We start from the raw sequence: 15466 nt of genomic DNA, 5'->3' as shown, positions 1-15466 counted from the left end.
AGGAAAGTGAGGCAAACTACAGATAAAGTGACTTGCCCAGAGTCATACAACTAGTAAGTGTCTGAGATTGGATTTGAACTCTAGTCTCCTTGACTCAAAGTCTCACACTATCCAAGTTACACCTAACTCTAGGAAGGAAGGGGAAAAAAAGAAAGAAAGAATGAAAGAAAAAAACCCTATGCCTACATAAATAAAAATACTAGCAAGTCAATATCTTAACATCAAAATTTAATATGATAATAAATATAATACACTAAAAGTTCACTTTTTCAGATTTTCGGTTTTACTTCTTAAATGGTTAACAATTAGAAATGTAACTTTAAATGTCAATACCAAAAAACACCTAAACTTCTTCAGTAATGAAGCATGCTAAAATTAACTTCAACACATACAATATCACTACATTTTTTCAGTCATTATTTTTAAGTCTTCATTAAGATTCTTTGACTATTCAAGACATCACCTTCCTAATGTCACTGGGTGAACAATCTGTGTGTAGTAGTAGCTGTCCTACTGGGGATAGCTCCAGTTGGACAATGTTTCTACTTCTTTCCTTTTTTCCTTTATTCCTTCCTTCCTTTCTTCCCTTCCTCCTTCCTCCTCACATCCCATCAGTTCATGAATAACCTCTTTAGAAAAGGAGATTTTTTTTCTAGATACATCAAGAGAGAGCCCAGCCCACTTTAATAACCTTATTAATTTCTGCCTCACACAGTGTGCTACAGTACTTTGCATACAGAAGAGATTAATAAATGTTTGTTGAACAGAAAAAAAAGATTCTTTGACTATTCATTTCCTCTCATTTTGCCTCCTGGAATTCTAGTTTTGTTTATTCCAATCTTTATTACTGAGGGGTGGTGGGGCTGTAGATATTCATACTAACCATTTGAGAGGATTGTTGATTAATAATGTTGCATGAACTGTCTTTTTAAATTGATGTCATTTGTTTTGATATCATTTTATTATTAATAATTGCAAAGCATTGTTTCATTTTTTGTTGTTTTAACTTAAATTATTATAGCCATTGCCCTTGAGTGAAAACAGCCTTAATAAGATTTCATTTCTTTACTATTATTAAAATATAAAGAAATCAGATTTTTATTAAAAAGTCCAGAGGAATAACTATTATCTACATGACCTTGTAATGTCTTGTTTTCATATCTATGTATGAGTCCCAAAAGTTTGAGTATGATTTTAAGTTAATATATTGGAACAGTCAGAGAGTGTTTCATTTCAGCCCTAAACTCTATGATCTTTACATTCTCTAATCTTATGACATTACATGTGATTTAAAGCAGAATCTCAGTTGCCTTAAATGAAATTATTGCTTTAGTCCTTGAATAGTAAAGCTTACCAGAAGAACAGAACTTTAACCCTTATTCATAATTTGTTAAGGCTTTTTGATAACAACAGCATTCATAAAGCTTTTTTTTCTTTATAATATTGTAATGGCAGAGAAACTGAGGCAAAACAGAGATTGGTTTTAAATCTTTTGATTGTGGAGAGTTTAGGCTAGCCAGTCCAATGGAACTCATGTTCAAAAATCATTAGCCCCCGAGCAACTGAAGCAGGAAACCTTTCTAGCTAACTAGAACTTTCAAATAGCTTATAGCGGAAACAAAGGCAGATAAGGGGGGAGAGGACACTGGGTGAGTGGACAAGCCATAATTCCAGGAAAGGATCATAACTTAGTCCTGACAGGATAAGGGTAGGGTCAAAATAAGAAGGGAAGGGAAGGAGACAATGAGGAAAGGGCTCAAATGGAATTATCTTAACAAAGATTGAGATAAAGCATTTGGAGTTTTGCGACTCAATGGTATTTCAGGCTTCTTTACTGACTCAATTTTCCTAATCATAATGGCAAGGAAAAAGGGGGGGGAATAATAATTTTATTCAGGGTATAACAATACTATTCACCCCCTTTCTGCTTTTTTCTTGAAGGAGAACCTGTTTGTCTATTCCATAAAGCTTGGTAAAAATTGTGATCAAGATTATGCATATCCAAGTGTGTATTTCAGCATGATAAATCCATTATGATCCTCCTTCTCCAATAATGACAGGATGCTCTACAGAGATAAAGTTGGAAGCAACAAATTTTCTGTCATTTACATTGTAAGATTTAGGGTAGCACTGCTTATATTACTTTCTCTTTGTCATATAGCCAGGACAATGCTCTGCACATAGTAGGTATTCAATAATGTTTGACAATATGTAGATAGATTTCTTAGGCAATAATTCGGAAATGTTGGGCATCCAAGACTGGATTTTCTGGGTAGAAAATTTCAAGGTAATAATTTATTTTACATTTTTTCTGAATTTAGAGTCCACATATATCCAGGGCAATTAATAAATTTTCCATTAGATTAATGTGGTGTCACAAGTAACATGAACACTCGTTCATATAGCAATATTGGGGGGAAATATTTAATTCCACACTTCACTGGCCAATATTTGTACCTTCTGAATTATGATGTGGTAAAAATATTTTGGTAATATTGAGATACTTTCTCATCTTGAAGTTAGCTCTTAGGAAAGAAATGCAAAAACTGAACTTTTAGCAATTTCAAAAAATGTTCTGGGCTGAGATTAGGATCACAGGGATGAGAAAGACTATATTCAATTGAATTCATTCAGCATTTATTAAATACTTAGTTTGCACAAATCACTTAACTAGGTAGAATAAGAACACAAAAACAAAAATAAATTGTTTCTGTCATCAAAGAATGTACATTTCATTTAATTAGCATAAAAATTAGCAAAAGATGCAAAAAATATCTTTGTAAAGGATCTGTAAAGAAAGATATTTGCAATTCCTTTACAACTCTTAATGATATGGCAAATATCTATTGGCTGATTGAAAAGTCATAGTTCTCTCCCAATTCTGTCAAGCAGTTATTTGTCTCTCTTCCAAAAGCATTAAATAATTGTAAACACACCTTTGTACTTCCTTTGTACCTGATTTTTTTTCAACAATATAGACCCAAGTAAAAGAAACATTGAAGCAGTTAGATTCCTTACAGCTAATTGACCTTGAACAAATCACTTTCTCCTCCAAGCCTATTTCCTATTCTTTAAAATAGAGCTATTTATGTGATACTTTGAATACACTATATGTGTCACTTTATTCCTCATATATGACACTTAGGACAATTAAATACTGCAGGGAATTAAGCAGCATCATGGATAGAGCGGTGGAGTCAAGGAAAAGATTTAAGTCATATAACTTTGTTTGCCTCAGTTTCTTCATCCATAAAATGAGGCAGAAATGGAAATGGCAAACCACTCCTTTATCTTCGTCAAGAAAACACAGAAATGGGTCACAAAAAGCACAATATGACTGGGATAACTAAACAACAAAACAAATGTAACATTTGAAGCCCTCTAATAGCAGGATTCTGCAGAGTGAGTGGTCCAAGTCATAATGCTACTTTTCTTAAGCCTACAGAAACAGCAGCTTGTCAATTGTATTAATTATTAAGCTAGTGAGCACAGGATGTGAATTGTCCTACAAATAATGTTTTTCTTGCACCACAACAATAATAATAAGTGATATTTATTCTGTGTAGCTAGGTGCTAATGATAAGGTCGAGGTAGCAATACCTAGTTCAAAATAAACATGTGACAAAGTCACAATGGCCATTCTTTTTGCCAAAAGGAAGGTTTACTTAGAAGAGTTTACAAACAAAATAAGAGATAGAATAGACATCAGGAGTGGCGAATATGAAATAGAATTGGGATTGCTTAGAGTTAGTAAGGAAAAAAAAACAAGTTCCCTTGGGGAACTCACAATTAACCAGGAGAAAGGAAGTATTCCATGGGGTGGGAGAAAGCCACTGACTGGTAGGTTAGACTAAACAGAATTAGCTAAAACAAGAAGAAAAGCACTATTAAAGGAAAGACACTATGAGAGAGAGGAAAAGAGTACCTCATAGTGGGCTTTAGCCTGAAGAGAACTGAACAAAAGATCTTCATCATAAGCAGATCTTTTATAGGGAAAAAATAGCTTTGGTGATTTCTCAGGTGCAAATGCAGGAAATCAAGAGGGAGGATCAGCGATCTAGATGGTCTGCACCTGGCAAACCAGATCCCGTACTTTTCTAAATCAAGATTGTCTGGGAAAGCATAATTTCTTAACATATGGTAATAGGATAGTCTGGAAAAGTTAAGATTTTTGTGAATGTCTTTAAAGATATTAATTAGATTGGAGAAAGGATAAATGAATTAACAATACACTCTGAATTCACATTATTTTAGATGAACAGGATTTGGCACGTCACACAGTCCCATGGAAAGGGTACTATGTCTGAAGTCAGAAAGAGTCATTTTCCTGAGTTGAAATAAAGTTTCAGATACTATCTATATGACCCCAGGTAAGTCACTTAATCCTGCTTGCATCAGTTTCCTCATCTGCAAAATGAATTGGAGAAAGAAATGAAGAAAGGAAAAACCTCAAATGACATCATAAAGAGTTTGATATGATTGAAAGGATCAATAGCAACATTTATTTAATATTTAAATTTTTACAAGACTTTATATACATTGTCTCAAATGATGCTTACAATAAATTTAAAAGGTTCTGTTATTATTAGTATCATTATTCATATTGTAGCTATAAGATGGTCAACTTAGCACTGTACTAAGTACATAAGAAGCACTTAGTAAAAGCTTGTTGATCAGGTAGAAAAAAATATAAGAGTGGTATCACCATTATCATCCAGTTTCCATACTTGGAATTCTCCTGTGTATTCTGGTCTCTGTATATGAGCTAAGGTTTAAGTCTCCACTACTGTGCTGGTCTCCAATTTCAGTCACCTACTAAAAGTCTTGAGTCACAGCATGAACAGTCCTGCATGGTGTAGATATTGATCCAGAAGATTTTTTTGACTATGTAGAAGTATGAGCCTGAAATGGGAGATGGGGAGAACAGAGTGGGGCATCAGATCTAGTGTTCATTTATGCTGAAATATATAATCCCTACCCTGGCACTGAGGGCAGGTGTCAGGGTAGAGATAGACAGATGACCATGGCTCCCAAAATAGAGCACAATTCAGGGCAGGGCCTGTGCCAGGTTCATGAATGATTCCCTTTCAGGTAATTGTGATCCTCACCACCTCTTCTATCCCTCCCATTGGTACTGGCTCAGACTAAGTCAAAGGATCATATGAAAGGTAGTGAAGGTAATGGTGTCATTTGCTGTTTTGACATCTTTTTGCTATTTTTCATGTAAATTACTTTGCTTCCAATTCTTTTTTAAAAAAATCTCTTTTGTTTAGTGACATTTTTTTTAGTTGACAGTGTCTAATTCTCCTTGAGATTTCAGAGGGAACTGGGCTTTGTTGGAACCTTTTCCAGTATGTTTACTACAGCCCAGGAATCTCTTCCTCTCATATTTGGCTTCACTTAAAATTCTACCCCCTTTAGGAAGACTTCTGTGGTTTTCTAGACAGTGCTGATTCTGCTCTCTTTGAATCTTAGAAGCCCTTTAAAGACTTTATGCCTCCTAAAATTTTATCCAGGAAGGATATAAACTTGCAGAACAGGTGCATGTCTTAAAGTATTGATGTATTTAAAAAAAAAATGCTCTTTCCTTTGGGGATCTCATCAAATCGCACAGATCAATTTTCATCTCTATGCAGATGATTCTCAGAACTAAATTTCCAGCCCTAATTTCTCTTCTGAGTTCTAGTTTCATATCTCTAAATGCTTCGTGGATATTTAAAATATCATTCCCATAGATATCTCAAATTGAACATTTCTAAAACTATCATCTTTCTCCTCAAATTCTCTTATTTTCTTAACTTTTGTATTATTGTCAAGGACACCATCATCCTTCCACTGACTCAGATCCACAAACTTGGCATCATCCATTGGCTCCTTGTTTTCATTCACCCCATATATCAAATGCATTTCCAAATCTTGTACCTTCATCTCTGGTACACACTTCTTTCTCTCCATTCACAGAACTATTATTGTGATTCAAGGCCAAATCACTTCTTGCTTCAATTTATGCAATAGTGTTCTAACTTTACTCCCCGACTCAAGTCTCTTCCCACTCTAATCCACATTTCACATTGCTTTCAAAGTGATTTTCCTAAAGTACATGTGTGCTATGTCACACTACCAGCACCACCACTACCATTACTTGTTCAGTGAGCTATAGTAGCTCCTTATTTGCTCTACAATAAAACAGAAAAGTCTTTTGTTGTTGTTGTTGTTATTTAAAGCTTTTCATGATACTTTTCATGAAACCTCCACTACACTGGAGTGTTTCCAGTCTTTTCACACTCTGCTCTTTCATATATTCTATGGTCTCATCATACTGGTTATAGTGGCTACATTCCTTGCATATGATATTCTACATACCATCTCTATGTTATTGTATAGTCTCTTCCCCAAATCTTAAATGCTGTCTCTCTCTTTTTGTTACTCTCTTTCTATCTCTCTCCCTTTCTCCCCCTTACTTTTGTTGTACCTTTAGTATTTAACACAATACTTATCATACAGTAATCATTTAAGAAATATTTATTGATTGATAAATGGCAACTAGTCATGTCTTAACCTAAATCTTACATATGTACCTATAAATTTAAATAGAAAACTCACCATGAGATACTGTTGATTCGTCTGGGGTTTTTATCTATTTCTGAGACCTTCCTCAAGTTCTGTCGGGTATTTTAACCTGCAAAAACCTTTTTGTCTGGTTGAATCTTCAATTGAAGATTTTGTGATGCTCTTTTCTATCTTCTAACATTGTTTAACCATTTGATCCAAGTAAAAATGTTTAATAAGCATCTGCTATGTGTAGAATATGAGAAGAAATATAAATTATTGCTAAGACATGGTTTTTGCCCTCCTGGGACAAGACCACCCAGTAAGGGAACTTTTTCTACCAGTGTTAATTGGCAGCTATTCTCTAATTAATTTACAATTTTATTGAGTTGCCTTGTGGGCTACAGTGTTAAATGGTTTATCCAAAGTTGTACAGATGATATTTCAGAGGCAGGACTTGAACCTAAGTTTCTTTTTAAAAAAAGAAAAGAAAAGAAAAAATAATTTTTAAACAGTCATTTAAAAACATTTTGAGTTCCAATTTTTTTCCCTCAGTTCTTCCCTTCCCCCACTCACTGAGAAGATAAATAATCTGATATCCACTGTACTTGTGAAGTCATATAAAACAAATTTCCTTATTAGCTATATTGAAACAAAAAGGCAAGAAAAAAAGAAACTGAAAAAAGTGTGCTTCAATCTGCACCTAGAGTTCATTATTTATGTCTCAAAAGGCAAATATCATTTTTTATCACATGACCTTTGGAATTGACTTTGGATTATTGCCTTGATAATTTCTGTTACTGTGTACAATGTTCTTTTGGTTCTGTTTACTTCCATTTGCATAAATTTATATGTCTTCCCAGATTTTTCAGAAGCCATCCCCCTCATCATTTCTTAGAGTACAATAGTATTTTATCAGATATATAGCACAATTTATTCAGTCATTCCTTAATTGATGGTCATTCCCTCAATTTTCAATTTTTTGACAGAATAAAAAGAGCTCATATAAATATTTTTGTACAAATAGTTCTTTTTTCTTTTCCTTTGGTCTCTTTGAAGCTCAGTCTTCTTTACTACAAAACTGACTCTCTATCCATCATGTCACACTGTTTGTGATAAGCTCAAACAAATTGAGAATTACAAACAAAGTGCTTGGAGATTTCTCATGGGAGCAAGATTTTCAGTGACACACGGGATCAAGAAATGTTCTGCTTTTACTATGATACCTGCCAGCCTCTTTCTAGTTTTTTTGTTTGTTTATTTGTTTTGGGGAAAAGTTGGCTTCCTACTTCATATGGCTTGGCAAAGTCTGGTAGCGAGAGAGGGATTATGAATATACCCTGTGTGCAAATCAGCAGTGTGAATCCTTTGTGAGTCCTTTTCCAATTAGAAGAGTCTTCTGGCAGAAGAACTTGGCAGTGACAAGTTCTATGTCATTCCAGCTTCTCCCTCCCATCAGGCATCTTGACATGAGCATATAATTGGTTTCTTTACTAACCTATGTAGTTGTGCAACCTGGCCTCTCTCAGAAGAAGCTTCTCATAAGGGACTTGTCAGTGCCAGCTCAGAACATAGCTGCTCAGAACAGAGGCATGCAAGCATGGAATAGGGTTGTAACTATGAATAACTGGTACAAATTCATACTGCAACCAAGCCAAAGATGATGAAGTCAGATCTTTACCTGACATCCATGACTATGAATTCTCTCAGTCTTTCCTTAGTTCTCTGATCATCAATTTCCCTGGAATTTGACTTCTGTTTGGATCTAGGTGTTCATTTATGGATTTGCTTTGACTACTTTTCCCTCACAAAAGCATGATCTGTATACAGCTGGAAGGGACTTTGGTCATTATCTAATCTTCTGAGTTCAGTGGGGGTGAGGTTACTGGTTCAAGGTTATCCAGATAACAAATACAAGAATTAAAATGTGAATCCAAGTCATTAGAAACCAAATTCTAGGCACTTTTCATATCATTTTTCTTGAGGTTGTCCTCAATGTTCTAATTATTTGTTTTGGAGAGGGGGAGTGAAGTAATTGAGATTAACTGACTTGGCCAGGGTCATATAGTTAGTGAATGGTAAGGGTCTGAGGCTGGATTTGAACTCAGGTCCTCATTATTTTTGTGCTGGTGTTCTATGCACTGTGCTATCTAGCTGCCTCATATCCTGTTTCAACTGTGTTCAAATTATTTTGGCTATAATACAGGCCTCTTGATCTGCCTCTGGGACCCTGCTTTTTATCTTGCTCAGAATCAGGCCAGCATGCTACTTCCTGGCTATTCTGAATCATATTGCTTATAATCTGGTCATTTCCCCATCTTTCCACTGGAGCTCAGATTTTGCCCCTAGGATCCTGAACATATATAGGTGAGTATTTACCTTATATTGCCTTTAAACAGATGACCATTCTACTTCCAGACCATTTTTTAAACATGTCATTCCTATCTCCCAGTCCCTCCATCCTGTCTCCCAATTTTCAATTTCAAGTTTTTCTTTATAACTTATCTTTTGCTATTAGAATGTAAACTCATTGGGGAGCAGAGCAGAGACTGTATTGCTTGTATGCTTGTATTTACATCTTGAGATCATAGCACAATGCCTGGCACATATAAATGTGTTTTCATTCATTTTTCATATATTCATTCATTCAATACCTTATATCCCAACTGAAATTAAGAACTTGCTTTGAGACAGGATTGGACAAAGTTCATTTTCCAAAGCAATTTAAAATAGGTCTAGAAAGAACCTAACACATTTTAAATGAAACATGAAGTGACTGTTTAATACTGCTTGTTTTTCAATACATTCTCTAGTAATTTTTTACTACTGTACTTTTGTGGATAGTCTCCATGCTCCCTTTTGTATTTATAGTATGTAAATTCTCTAACATCTCCCAAAGTAACTTCTGTGGCTTCCTTTTTTTTTTAATAGAAAAAAAATGAATTTCTTATGCCAGTATTCAAGGCCCCACATAATTTCACCCCAACTTAACTTTCTTATCTTTCTCACACTCTTCCCTATTGTGTATTTTCTGTTCCAGCCACTCTTGTCTATCCTCTTAGACATACCTTGTGCATGCCCACCTTTCCAATTTTATCATTTCTGCCTTTCTTGATGATTTGCCCACTCTTATCTTGCTAGTCAAGACTTAACTGTCATTTGGGGATCTAGTTCCATTTCCCCTGAGAAGCCTTTCAGGATTTCCCCTTGCCACACTGATTTTTCGATCTTCTAAATTTCCATTAAAGTTAAGAATGCAATATTTTTGTTGTTCATCATTGCTATTTTAACTTCTTTTTTCAATGTATGCATATACCTCCAAATCCAGGCCTAGCTGGCACTGTTTCTATAAATCTATCTATGAAATCCCACTCTCTATCCAAAGTCAACCACAGATATTAGCTCTTCCACATGAAACCTTTGCTAAAACCAGATAAACCTCTTCATATTCCTTATAACATTTTCACTGGTCTCTTCCTTTATCATGAGCACATTCTCCTGCATCACCTTCCCCAGCTATTTTTTGCATATTTGCCATCATTCTTATTTAATTATAAACTCTTTGGGGATAGGGACTCTGTTTGTTTTTAACCTAGTGTGTCCCCAAAGTTAGCAGAGCATCTTGTATGGAGAAGGTACTTAATAAATATTCATTGAATTGAAATAAATAGATTATACATTTCCTATAATAGAATAGGTTAAAAAGGACATCTTTTTAGCATTATTATTATTTTGCTGTTATGGAAATTCTTGTTTTATTCCATAAATTAAAAATAAAATAAGTAAAATCTTTTTTTTTTAAAGTGTTAAATGAAGGTTTAGTTAGTCTAAATACAATAGTCTAGAACAATGTTAACAAACTTTCCTAAATGCTTCTGGCTAAAAGATTTTCCTAGATATCATCATGTATCATAATATACATCAATAAGGGATTAAAAAGGGATATTTTTTATTACATTGGGACAAATGTTACATTGTTTTTAGACCATAAGCTTTCGTCGAACTCTTGATACTCTTAAATATACAGTGACAAATAAGTCAATAATTGGTGAACAAGTATGTTTAAACCTTTACTATGTTTAAGTATTGTATTAAGTATTGGGGATGCAAAAGAAAAGCAAAAACAATCTCTGATGTTGAGCAACTTATATTCTTTTTATTTTATATTCAAATATGTTATTAAATATATATTTATTATTATTTTTAGTTTTCCATTAAATTCTTTTTTTCATGATTGAAAATCTACTTTTCCCATTCAATAGCCTTCCACATTGAAAAGAAAGAAAAAGGACACATTCTTCCACTGATCATATCCCCAAACTATGACTTAACCTGAATCCTTGAGTTCATCACATCTTTAAGAGGAAGTGACAGGAAGCATCATATTTTATCACTGGGTCTCTGAAATTGGGGCGGTCATTGGGTTTACCAAAGTTTTTGTCTTTCAAAGTTGTTTGACTTTACAATATTATTGCTATTGTATATATTGTTCTGGTTCTTATGTTACTCTTTATCAGTTCATATGAATTTTCCTGAGTTTCTTTGAAATCACCCCCTCCATCATTTCTTCTAGCACAAAAGTATCATATGCCATAATTTGTTCATGCGTTCTTATTGATGGGTACCCCATTATCTTCCAGTTTTTTAACTACAACAATAAGACCTGTTATAAATATTTGTATTGATAGTTCCTTCCCCTCTTTCTTTAATATCTTTTGATTATAAAGGAGTAGTATTGTTGGATTAAAGGATATACATAGTCTTTCCAGAGTGGTTAGACCACATCTTTACCAACAATTTATTAATGTAACTTTTCCCAACTCCACTCGCACTTCAAATTTTCCTTTTTGTCAATTTTTCCAACATGATGAGCATGATGCAGAATCTCAAAGTCATTTTAATTTGAATTTCTCTTAACTATTAGTGAGTGCTGCATTAAAGAGCTTACATTCAGATGGAGAAGAAAGTGTAAGTAAATGTACATAAAATATATAAACAGAATAAATGGAATCTTAGAGGGTAAGGCACCAGTAGCTGAGGAGATACTGAAAGAAAGATCTGAGATTTAATAAAAACAAAAACAAACAACCCTCCCCCACAACAACCAAACAATTCAAGAGAAAAAGATTAGAAGAAAGACTATAACAAGTATGTGGATAGCCAGCAAAAACAAAACAAACAAAACACAAACATAAAGGCAGGAAATGGAGATTTATATGTAAAGAATAGCAAGAAGGTAAGTAGAACTGGACAATAAACTTTGTAGTGTAAGAAGTCAAAAAAGCCAGATTGTGAAGGCTGTTAAAAGTCAGAAAAAGGAGTTTATATTTGATCTTAAAAGTTATGGGTAGCCATTGAAGTTTATTGAGTAGAGTCATATGATCAGACCTAGTTATAAAAATCACTTTGACAACTATGTATTGGAATGTGCAGACATTTAAGGCCAGGATAGTGTAGGTGGAAGATAACAAGAAAGCCCAAACAATCCAGAAATCATCTTGACCAGTCACTGCTTGACTTCCATGCTAGACAGAGACATGGCAAGCAAGGAAAACAGAAGTTTAAAATATAAATTAATTTGAAAAATTGTAAGGTTAAAGCTGGTAGAACAAAGTATGAAAAATCTCTGATTTTATCAGTATGGAGAACCACTTCCTTCATAGTGGGTTGTCACTTATGATTTAGTACATAAGTCATAAGAAGTCTGAGCCACATAAAGTTTAAATGATTTGGGCCAGGTTAAGCTCTGACTCTCACAGCCTGTAAGTTTCTTAAGTCAAAAGGTTTCCCTGATTCTAAACCCAGTGTGCCATTCATCATGCCATTATATGGATAGTACTGCCTCACACAATAGAGAGAATTGGTAAAGGAAAAAAATGATTAAACCACACAATTTAATTACTTATCAGACAAGTCAAATCCCATACAATGAAATGAGACATTCTCATAAGGCAGCAATTACCATATGTTTTTTCTCCCTTCCATGACACATCATCTACTCTTCTCTTTTCTTGCCCCTAAAAGGTTTTCCTTCCTTTTTCTCTTTTTTATTCTTACCACCATATCCACCTTCTCTTTTCACTGGGGCTGAATCAAAACTGGGCAAAGGAGAATAAGAGCATACAAAATATTGCAATATACTATGGACACCACAGGGTCCTATTCCATTAATTTAAAAAGGTTTGCAGAGATTAAACTATGGCTTTGTTTTCAGTTAGCCATTAACTTTAAGTATCATGGAAATGGGGAGAATTGTACACTTCTGTGTCCTTTGATCCTAATGGAGTAGAGGATGAGGTGGGGTTGAGTGGGGAGAATGATGATTCAAGTAGAATTTGAGGCAAATCTTAGAGCAGTAGCAATTCAAACCAAAAAAGAAAGATTACACCTGAAAGGAAGAAGGGTATGGTTCTGGAAAAAAGATGGCATGGGATGTTACAAACAGAAAACCAGGTCAGTGTCAAAGCCAGGAGTTATTTCACAAAAAACAAATGACCCACAAAGCCAGGGAGTGAACTAAATCCTGAAGCAATACGTCAAAGCCAGCAATGAAATTCTGAGCCAAATAACTATAGGAGGACTATGCAGGAAACTATGAAGCTTCAATTATTGACAGTTTGTGGGAAAGTAGGAATTAAACTGAACCTGCATGAATTAGGAAGGCCCCCAGACACTTACCTGTAGCTGCCACCTTTAGAGTCAGAAAGATCAGAATTCAAGTTTTTCCTCTCACACATGATGGCTTTATTATCCTGAGCAAACCAGGAAACATCTCAGGCCTGAGGGCAACTAGATAATATTCTAAATTACAGATTCAAGGGATTGTTATTCTGCATCACTGGTGAGTTTCTATTCTAATGTTATCCCAGATCCAGACCTCTACAGTAAAAGAAAACAAAACCCAAAACAAACAAACAAACAAAACAAAACAAAACAAAACACCTTTATTAGTAACATATACTAGGTCAAAATTCTCCATACTCCAGGAATGCATTACATTTCTCTCTTCCCTCACCCTCCCAGCTGTCTCTGGATACACAATCAGTAATTAAATCAACTGTAAAATATTCAAAGAGATAACCAAGAAGCATTTTAAGTAGGATTCCATATAGCATGCTCTGTACTATGTTTCAAGGAATCTAGGTCATTTTGAAGAATCTGAATGTATAAAAAAGAACATTTTTTCTTCCCCAGAGAACTATGCTTTTAAAGGAAGGATTTCATGAGTTACAAAGAGTTACAAAGTGAAAATGATCAGTCAATAAAAATGGCTTTAAAAGATGGATTTTTTTATTCACCTATGGTAGACAGGTTTAAAGGTTGAGATCCAGAAGGAATTTTTACTAGCTCATACTGCAAGAATCGAGAATGTAACAACTTGGGCTTGTTTTAGGTGAAGGGAAATAATTGTCCTAAATAATTGACAATGTAGCAAGTTTGATTTGTAATGATATAATGATATGCCCACAAATACATTTGCTTATGAGTCTCACGCAGATGCTCAAAGGGATTTGAATGAAACTTCTCTAAATATGTCTAAACCGTGGATGGGTTCTTAAAAGGTAGGGAATAGGTTTTCCTAAACAACACATCTAAGCCTTTATGAAGTGCCTACTATGCACCACCTAGTATAGTAAGCAGTTTTTTAGCCCTTGTGAGGACTAATGACATCAAGATAGTGATGAATTGCAAGTGAATTGTATTTAAGTAGTGGAGATACAAAAAAGGGCAAAAGGCATCTATGTTCTCAAGGATCTCATAGTCTAAAGGTGAAGACAACTTCTATACAACGATGTACAAACAAGATACAAATAAGATAAATTGGAAAAAATCAATAGAGGGAAGGCATGAGTGTTATGGAGAATCAAGAAAAACTTCTAATAAAAGTAAGCTTTTTAACTGGGTTTTTTTTTTTTTTTAAAGAAACCAGAGATTCAGGAGGTTGAGATGAAGAGGAATTAAATTCTAGGCATGGGAGACAGCTGATGAAATGTCCAATCTGGAGATGGAATATCTTGTTGAGTATCAGTAGGAAAATTAGATTGTAGAGTATACAGAAATGACTCCTCATAAAAAGAGGCCAAGTTGTGAAGAGCTTTAAAAGCTAGAGGATTTTATTTTTGATCTTGAAGGAAATAGAGAACCACTAGAGTTATTGAATAGAGGGGAGCAATATAGTCAGATTTGGGGTTTAAAAAGATCAAATTGCTGAGTAGAGGATAAAGATTAAAATAGGGTAAATAAACAGAAGGCTCTTTAAATAATGCATGAATGAAGTGATAAAGGCTGGAACCAAAAAGATGTCAGTTAGAAGAGAGAAAGAGAATTCAATCTACTGATCTTTCTGTCCATCTTATCTATTATCAAGCTACTTATATGTATGAATATAGATATATCTTTCAGCTCCCCTTATATTTCCTAACACACACACATACACACATAAAACATATACACACAGGTATATATATGTGTATATATATATATGCACACACAGCCACTGACATACATACATACATACATACAAATACCAAATTCATTTAGTGCTTGTAGACTCACTGTGTTTACAAATGCATTGAATATATGAAGAAGCTCTTTATCAGGACTACTACTAGATAAAATGAAAAAAAAATTGTAAAAATAAAATTATTTGTTTTTCATGCAGTATTTGCTATCTTTCCCATTGTCCCATCCAATAAACTACAACTACAAAAAAAAAAAATTACATGTGTGTGCGTGCACACACACACACATACACACACAGACAAAGGAAAAAAAATTCTGTTGAGGTAGAATCAATATGTCTTGACAGTTAATTGTATATAAAACGTGAGAAAGAATATGGAGCCAAGGATTACTTTGGGAGTCTGATTAATTGAATATTGGTGTCCTCAGTAATATTTTTGAAATTTTCCCAGTT

The sequence above is a fragment of the Sarcophilus harrisii genome, chromosome 3, assembly GCF_902635505.1.
Source record: "Sarcophilus harrisii chromosome 3, mSarHar1.11, whole genome shotgun sequence".
NCBI lineage: Eukaryota > Metazoa > Chordata > Mammalia > Dasyuromorphia > Dasyuridae > Sarcophilus > Sarcophilus harrisii.
Note: the sequence above shows the minus strand (reverse complement) of the source record.